General features: G+C 40.0%; 1 long non-coding RNA gene across 2 annotated transcripts; it reads left to right on the forward strand.

Annotated features, from left to right (window-relative positions):
• Positions 1-4,278: 4,278 nt before the first annotated feature.
• On the forward strand, positions 4,279-9,009 carry LOC123446468. Of its 2 annotated transcripts, XR_006631370.1 has the most exons (4): positions 4,279-4,605; positions 6,267-6,349; positions 7,332-7,419; positions 8,800-9,009. It is a non-coding gene; the product is annotated as an uncharacterized LOC123446468 (long non-coding RNA). The 2 variants fall into 2 exon arrangements; XR_006631369.1 differs by lacking the exons at positions 4,279-4,605; positions 8,800-9,009 and adding an exon at positions 5,533-5,936 and having other exon boundaries at positions 7,332-7,980.
• The last annotated feature ends 291 nt before the right edge of the window (positions 9,010-9,300 follow it).

Consider the following 9,300-nt stretch of genomic DNA (forward strand, 5'->3'; position numbering starts at 1 on the left):
ACCTTGTGTGCAGTTCTATCTCCCGCATGGTGTCCTCCGTAGGCCTCAGAGTGACACTTCTGTAGGATCTATCCCTGTTCATGTTCAGGTACACAACGTCTAATAACACCATATACTCCTTCCTTATAAAGGTGAGGGTCATCCCAAAAGTAATGTCTCAAGTCAAAGAAGAATTTCTTCTTTTGCTGGTATGTGAAACTAGGTCGTATATATTTGGCAACGATATAGTTTGCATAATCAGCATAAAACGATGCACTACGTGAAGCATTGATGACATTCAATTGCTCATAGGGAAAGCTATCATCAATAGGTTTTGGGTCATCAAGAACGTTCTCTAACCTAGACAAGTTAGCTGCTACTGGGTTATCAGCACCCTTCCTGTCGACAACGTGCAAATAAAATTCTTGTAGCAAGAGAATCCATCTGATAAGTCTAGGTTTAGCGTCTTTCTTCTCCATGAGGTACTTAATGGCAGCATGATCAGCGTGAATAGTTATTTGGAATCAACTATGTAAGACCTGAACTTTTCACATGCAAACACGACTGCTAAAAACTCCTTTTCCGTAGTAGCATAGTTTCTTTGGGCACTGTCTAGAGTTTGACTAGCATAGTGAATAACATTCAACGACTTATCAACTCTTTGCCCTAGAACAGCACCAACAGCCTAATCGCTAGCATCACACTTGATTTCAAAAGGTAAGTTCCAATCAGGTGGTTGAACAATAGGTGCAGTTATCAAAGCCTTCTTAACTATTTCGAAGGCTTCGTCACAATCATCGTCAAAAACAAAAGGAATATCCTTTTGCGATAGATTGGTAAGAGGCCTAGAAATCTTAGAGAAGTCTTTAATGCACCTTCTACAGAAACGAGCATGACCAAGGAAACTTCTTATACCTTTGATATCTGTGGGGTATGGCATTTTCTCGATTGCATCAACCTTAGCCTTATCGACTTCAATACCTCTTTCCGATTTTTTTTGTCCTAGGACGATGCCTTCATTCACCATAAAGTGGCACTTCTCCCAATTGAAGACAAGATTGATGTCTTTACATCTCTACAAGACTCGATCAAGGTTGCTAAGGCAATCATCAAAAGAAGACTCGTAAACGGAGAAGTCATCCATGAAAATCTCAACAATCTTTTCACAAAACTCAGAGAATATAGCCATCATACATCTTTGAAAGGTGGCAGGTGCATTACATAATCCAAAAGGCATACGTCTATAAGAAAAGGTACCGAAAGGGCAGGTTAAAGTGGTTTTCTCCTGATCAGATTGTTCAACAGGTATTTGGGAGAAACCAGAATAACCATCTAGAAAGCAGAAGTGTGTGTGTTTGAACAGTCTTTCTAGCATTTGGTCGATAAAAGGCACAGGGTAATGATCTTTCCTAGTGACTTTATTCAATTTCCTAAAATCGATCACCATCCTATAGCCAGTAATAATCCTCTGTGGGATCAATTTATCCTTATCATTAGGGACAACGGTAATACCTCCCTTCTTAGGGATGCAATGCACCGGACTCACCCAATCACTATGAGTAACAGGATAAATAATACCTGCTTCCAGGAGCTTTAGTATTTCTTTTCTTACTACTTCTTTCATCTTAGGATTTAATCTCCGTTGATGATCAGCAACTGGCTTGCAATCAGGATCAGTTTTAATCTCGTGCTGGCATAGAGTGGGACTAATGCCCTTAAGATCATCAAGAGTATATCCTATAGCAGCACGGTGCTTCCTAAGAGTTTTTATTAACTTCTGTTCTTCCTGCTCTAAGTGGCTAGCACAAATAATAACAGGATATATCTCTTTTTCATCAAGATAAACATACTTAAGAGTATTAGCCAACTGTTTAAGCTCGAACACAAGATCACCCTTTAGTGGGGGCGGATCCCCAAGAAGTTCAACAGGCAGAGTATTCTTAAGGATAGGATATTTTTCTAAGATAACTCTTTCTATTTCCTCCCTTTCATCCATGTGCATATCATTTTCATGCTCGAGCAAGTATTGCTCTAAGGGATCAGCAGGAGGCACGGCAATACAAGATAGGGCAATAGTTTCATCCTTACTAGGCAACTATTTTTTATGAGGTTGTCTACCAAACTTGGAGAAATTGAACTCATGTGACACACCTTCAAAGCCCATAGTGACAGTTTGCTTTTCACAGTCAATATGAGCATTGACCGTATTGAGAAAAGGTCTGCCAAATATGATGGGACAAAAGCTATCTTGGATGGTAGCGAGAACGAGGAAATCAACAGGATACTTTGTTTTACCACACAAGACTTCAACATCCTTAACAATTCCCACAGGGGAGATAGTATCTCTATTGGCAAGCTGAATAGTGACATCAATGAGTTCTATCTCAATAGGTGAAATCTCGTCTTTGATTTCATCATATAAGGATTGAGGTATTGCACTAACACTAGCACCCACATCATATAAACCATGATAACAATGATCTCCTATCTTAACAGAAACAACAGGCGTTCCAACAACAGGCCTATGTTTGTCTCTAGCGTGAGGTTTAGGAATTCTAGCAGCATCTTCACATAAGTGAATATTATGTCCCTCAACATCGTCGGACAGAAGACCTTTGATAATAGAAATGCTAGGTTCAACTCTAACTTTCTCAGGGGGTGTAGGTGTTCTAATGTAGCCTCTACGTATCACAGTTGAAGCTTTAGAATGATCCTTTATCCTAACAAGGAAAGGTGGTTTCTCAATGTAAGCACTAGGAACAATAGGATCATTATGGGCAATGACTCTCTTTTCAACTGGATTGGCTTTAACTACATTGACTTCTAAAGGAGGATGATATTTAAACCAGTTCTCTTTGGGGAGATCAATATGAGCACCAAATGATTCAGACAATGAACCTACTATCTCAGAGTCAAGTCCATTTAGCGCTAAAGTCACAAAAAGTATTTGTTTCAACAAAGATTTAACGCAATCAAACTTGAAATTCATACCACACAAGAAGTGTCAAGCATGGTGCGTTTAATTCTCCTTACCTTCTTCAAGCTCCCAATCTTCAGAGTTTCTTTTAATTCTTTCCAATAAATTCCATCTGAAGTCAATATCTCTCTTCATAACAGAACCAGTACAAGAAGTGTCAAGCATGGTGCGATCCTCATGAGAAAGCCGAGCATAGAAGTTCCGAATGATCATTTCTCTCGAGAGCTCATGATTGGGGCATGAATATAACATTGATTTAAGCCCCCCCCCCAAGCTTGAGCGATGCTTTCTCTGTCACGAGGCCAAAAATTATAAATATAATTCCGATCACGATGTACTAAATGCATACGATAAAACTTTTGATGAAATTCCAATTTCATCCGATTGTAGTCCCATAATCCAGTATCATCACATAGCCTATACCATGTCAACGCCTTATCCTTCAAAGATAAAGGAAAGACCTTCTTCTTGACCTCATCCTCTGGCAAACATGCAAGCTTAAATAAACAACAAACTTCATCTACAATGATTAGATGCAAGTCTAGATGCGATGTTCCATCTCCTGTAAAAGGATTAGCCAGCAGTTTCTCAAGCATACCCGAAGGAAATTCAAACCAAATATTTTCAGTAGGTGCAGCTGATTGAGGAGCAACTCTTTGTGCTTGCGTTCGAGGTGAAGATACCCCGAACAAGCCCCTCAAAGGATTAGTTTCCATAGTGACAAGTGACAATAAATTTCAGCACACTATATGAATGTTTCCTTACCAATTTCCACTTACCAAAGGCGCTTCACTCCCCGGCAACGGCGCCAGAAAAGAGTCTTGATGACCCACAAGTATAGGGGATCTATCCTAGTCCTTTCAATAAGTAAGAGTGTTGAACCCAATGACGAGCAGAAGGATTTGACAAGTGGTTTTCAGCAAGGTAATATCTGCAAGCACTGAACTTATCGGTAACAAGTAGTTGTGTGGTGAGATGATTCGTAGCAAGAAACAAGTAACAAAAGTAACAACGGTGCAGCAAAGTGGCCCTCTGGCACTTCTTCGGCCCAGTATTTTTTATAATTCCCAAAAAACATCCTCGTTGATATTTACGGCGTTTGGTGTTGCGCAGAATAGGTATCTCAAACTTGCTCCAATTTCAGGCCAGAATTCCAGCTGCGGCATTCTCCCTCTTCATGTAAATCTTGCAAAATAAGAAAGAAAAGGCATAAGTATTGTACCGTGAAGTGAAATAACAGCCCAAAAAGCGATAAATATCAACATGAAAACATGAAAGCAAAATGGACGTATCAGCTGCCACCTCCCTCCACATCCCCTCACCGCACCCGCTGCAGCTTCCACCCTCCCCGCACCAACACACGCTGCCGTTCGCTCCTCCACCTGCAGGAGATGCCGAGACTGCGGTCTCCCTCCCCAAGATCGCTCTAGAGCCCGCTTTCCTCCTCCACCTACAGCGGGAGCATGCAGGAGAAGCAGCAAGCTAGATCTGGGCCTTGTCGAGGAGGTCGGCTTCTCCAAGCACGAGAGCGGACATGGCGGCCATGATGGGCAAAGCAGAGAGAAGCTGGCACGACGGCTGGGAGACAGTCCGGACTGGATCCCGCCATCACCACAAGTCACTGCCTCGTCCGTGCACCAAACTGGCTGGTGAGATTACTTGCCTTAATGCCATCGCAGCGCCAACACTCCGTAGAAATCAACGTTGCTTGTCCCATATGCAGCCTATGAACATTGCTTGATGTGCTTGCTCTGTACACCTTAACTAGAGGGGCCCAATTTTTCTGCAATGATCACCTAACTTCAGGCTTTGCCCGTGCTCTGTGGAATGGGTGGGCATTTTAGTTAACAACTGCTGAACATAGTTTCAATTTTGTCAGTTTTGACAGTAGAACTTTTCTTCCGTTTAATTAGCAGGAAATAAGCTGAGCTGCGACTCGGCTAGTTAGTTAGAATCTCTTGCCACCCTAACATCGTGGGATAGCACAATGAAATGGTAACAGCGGCATGACGGGTGATGTGCGGGTAGCGCCAGGATAGTAGCACTCATGGCCCTAGCGTTCCCTGTTTTCTCGTTTTTCAGTTAGAGTTTGTAATCTATGAATAAAAGGAATGGAAGCAGAAAAACTGTAAGTTGAATGCGGCACAATCTCTGTCTCTCTCAGCTGATGAGCTCTAGTGTTTGGTCTAACAGGGCGGCTTATCTGCTTGCTGCCTGAAATGCAACTTTGGGAAGAGCAAGTTCTTGCATCGTTTCCTGTCAGTAGTTATTTATACTCCATTGCTAGCACATTCTGTACTGCTGAATGCCGATATCCTAAACTTCATAGAGAATTAGAGATACAACACCTTCCCAATGTCATGTTTTCCTGAACCTTTTTGTAGCCTTCAATGTTACTCTATTGCAAGCTCGTTGAGGAGTACGACAGTGTCCAAGTCTTCTTGGCAGGTCCAACAAACCGACCCACAACCATTCAATTCTACTTAGTTTCGATGAATATATGGGTAGAAAGCCCAACAAGTTGAAGCCGAAATAGTGGCCCATAAGGCTCTCACGAATGTAGAAGAACCTGCCACTTGAAGCCATCGTAATCTCTCTCTTTTTCACGTCTCTCTCAATCTCTCCTATTTTTTCTCTCTCTCTCAATCTCCCATGTTTCCCTTCCAATAGATATGTTTTCTCCTCGGCCGTAAGGTTTTCACCGATGTTAAAAACCAGCCACCTGAAGGAATCATAGACTCTCTTTCTCTCAAGTCTCTCTCTCTCAAGCTCTCATTTTTTTCTTCCAGCAAATCAATTTTCTCCCTTGGATTGGAGGAATCTTTCCAAGAAAAGTCCAACCGATCAAATTAACAATAAGTACATGGGGTTAGATGCATATCTCCAAGCCCGATCTGCTGATCCACGCCGATGCTCACCATATCTCGGAGCACGATCTGCTTTCTAACACGATCCACGCCGATGCTCACCATATCTCAGAGTATGATCTGTTTTCTAAGTATCGCTCTGCTTGGTGCAGTTGCATGATAGTTATCTCCAAGATCATCCATAAGTCCGTCAATCATGTTGTTGCATGAGGCCTCCGCCGAAGCTGCTCCCAGCAACCTAATTAAGTTGTACATGCCACCGGGGCAGCCAATGTCATCAGCGTGATTAGGGAGATCAGTTTTACTTATAGCAGAGGCTCTTTGTTTATCTCATTTGTATATCATGTACTTTAGGTTTGTTGTCCAGTTAATTTCTCAATTGCTGATGGATTGCTAATTCACAGCTTGCTGGCATCTTCTTATGTTCTCCCACTTTCATACAGGAGCTTATGGGAAATCTGCTATATCTTTAACAAGTGAGGAAAAGTTAAAGAGAAATTCTCTAGTATCCTTGAGTTAATTCCAGGTAATCACTTTTATTTATATTATATGTTTGGGCATATTTTAAGTAGAGGCATGTTCATGGTTGCTCTTATTGATTTTCTATTTCCTACGATATCGAGAAATCAATTGATGGAGAGTGTCGTTTTAATCTGGCGATAAATACACATGTACACTCTGTGTCAATTCAAGAATGCACTCTGTATATTTATATATGGATAAGCATCAAATGCAAATTTTGTATCCTTACTTTCATGATTCATGTTTTCCAACAAAACTTCCTTGATTCTTTAGAATAAATATATATGATATTTCAGAAAAATAGTACATCACAATAGCACACTAGCGTTGCTTCCTTTTTTATATCTGCCTCATGGACGGTGTGACAGGAAAATGACGCACCAATCAAGGTTGGTTAGAGCATGTCTGCAAAATCGTCAGTGTAGTATTTCTTACATGTAACATAAATTGGATCATTCATGTGTATGAAAAGAACGCGTGTGTTGTGTTATAGTACGCACGTGCGCATGTTGTAGGAAAAATCTCTCCTTTTGTTCTACTTGTGATCCATCCTTCTTCTCTGGCCAAAGCATCTTCTCTCCCACCATTCTCTTCTACCCCCCGTCTCTCACCCCATGCAGCCTAATATTCTGCATGTGCGTCCATCCGTCCTCCCAGCATGCAGCATGGCCCGTTGGAGAGATCTACATTTTTTAGCTTCTTCTGACTCTTTTTATAAGGAGCTTCTTCATTCTTTAATATGGTTGTTTGTCAAAAAAATGGCTGCCAAGGGTATATAAATGGCGATGTAGCATACAATAAATAAAAATATTCTTTCAAATATATTACCTTTCCTATGAAATACTAGAATTTTCATTCGGACTAGAAAACTTCTAGCATAGATGATAGTAACTAATTCTACCCTTGATGTGATCATATAATTTTTTGTTATATGTCCGTCAATCATCAACTATCATTTTTTCATCCATTTTGGATAAAACCCACAGATGAACCATCATGGACTAACGACCTAAGGAATGAATCGTTATCTGGAATTAGCGCCCCCGGAGACCAGACTCGACGGTGGTAAGATTGGTATGTCGCACATGCCTCATAATTTCTATTCTGAAATAGAAGTGGATGTTCCAGAATATAATTTGTTCAGTGTAGTTGATGGTCTAATCTCTTATGAACTTATTTGTTCTATAGTGGCTGCAACCGGTGGATTAAGGAAATATATGCTACTTAAGTTTTGTGTAAGTTTGTATTTTAGAGTAAAGGTTTGGATAATTGTAGAAAATTTGACGTCTTCTGTACCTTATTACATTCATAGTTATGACTCCAAGAGCTATAGAATTTCCATGAAAAACACATAGGCTGCATTGTGTTTGTGATGTTATGACGTACCACCTTGCAGCGATTCCACTTGGATAATACGGAAGAGCATGCACCTAGAAACAACGTGTTTGTATTCTTCCGAAAATGCTAGCAACTAAATGTGTCATCTGTATATAGGTGGTTGGCATAATTACATGACCATACGTACATCATGTTGCCGTCTCTGCCTTCATTTGTTATGACATATATTTGAGAATGAAGTGTGCAGTTCAGTTTGTGGTTGTTAGTAAACATCTAAAATATTATATGTTCACGCAATTGTATTTTGTTTCGAAACATTACCAAATGTATGATTTTATTTCTCCACAGAATACATTTATATATTTAATATACTTAGGAGTGTTAACGAATGGAGGAACTTTGCTTCTTCAAAAGTCTATGCAAATGACTATTTTACATTTTGATTTCTACATGACCTTTAGGGAAATATGCCAAAGAAACTATCAGTATTGCCCGGGGTAATAAAAACAGTACTATGATGGCATTAGATTAATTGAAATGTTATATGGGTACATGGTTACATTAACAAATTGTCCTTCTTACATAATAATAAACTTTCAAGAACTTGATACAAATTATATTAATTTTTAGTTAGTTCCTTTTATAAATAAAAAGATTGCAATTCAAGTTGTTCTAATAAATTATCATCTAAATATTAGCCCGTGATGACGCATGGGTTGACGACTACTTCTTTTAATTAGGAAGTGTTCTCTTTGTTTGTGACGGTAGGTTTAATCTCTTGCGTGCGTGTCGTATTTCTTTAATAATAAGACATGTACTTTTAGTTTAACGAAAGGGAGACCAAAGGGAGCACATTAGTGACAGTAGGTTTAATCTCTTGCGTATGTGCTGTTTTTTCTTCTAGGGCGTGGTGATTATAGTCTAACGAAAGGGAGACCAAAGGGAGCACGTCTCCTATAGATTTTTTTCTTTGCACAAGCGTAGAAGGAAAGACCAATGGGCTAGACGTCTCTTGTTTCATCCTACGGCTATGAAACAATTACATATTAGTTGGACGGTTGGAATTTTTTTACTTTCTAGGTTTAAAGTGGAGTCGGTATCATTTTCTTCTTGCAGGAGGCAATGGCAAGAGCATATTGTGTAGGGGAAGAGGATGAGAAGAAACTTGTGGTACTCATCCAATCCTTGTTGAACTCTCTTTATATGCGAATGTGCACTTGTTGGGTCCTTTTTCTGTGTACTTGCACTTGGAGAAGTATTATGTTGTGCACATGTAAAATTATTTTGATGTGCCCTTGTTAGGCGTTGAACCTTAATGCGTGGAGTCGTTGGATGATGTATTGTATTTGATGTGATATGCTACTGAAATGAAATGTACATTTTATTTGCAATCTTTTATTTTGTTGTATTTATTTTTAATGGGCCTATCTTGATATATGCGCGCTTCTAGCAAAAAAATGCTTGAACCCAAACAAATCAGATATTTTCAATAGAAAATAGGTATTGGTCGAGGCCCATGTAGGCTAGATTGGTGGACAGGGATCTGAAATTTATGATGATTCCATTTAGTCACTAGCAATGCCACGTTAGCTTGGCCACGTCAGATCGTACGTGGCT

The sequence above is a fragment of the Hordeum vulgare genome, chromosome 4H (assembly GCF_904849725.1).
Source record: "Hordeum vulgare subsp. vulgare chromosome 4H, MorexV3_pseudomolecules_assembly, whole genome shotgun sequence".
Taxonomy (NCBI): domain Eukaryota; kingdom Viridiplantae; phylum Streptophyta; class Magnoliopsida; order Poales; family Poaceae; genus Hordeum; species Hordeum vulgare.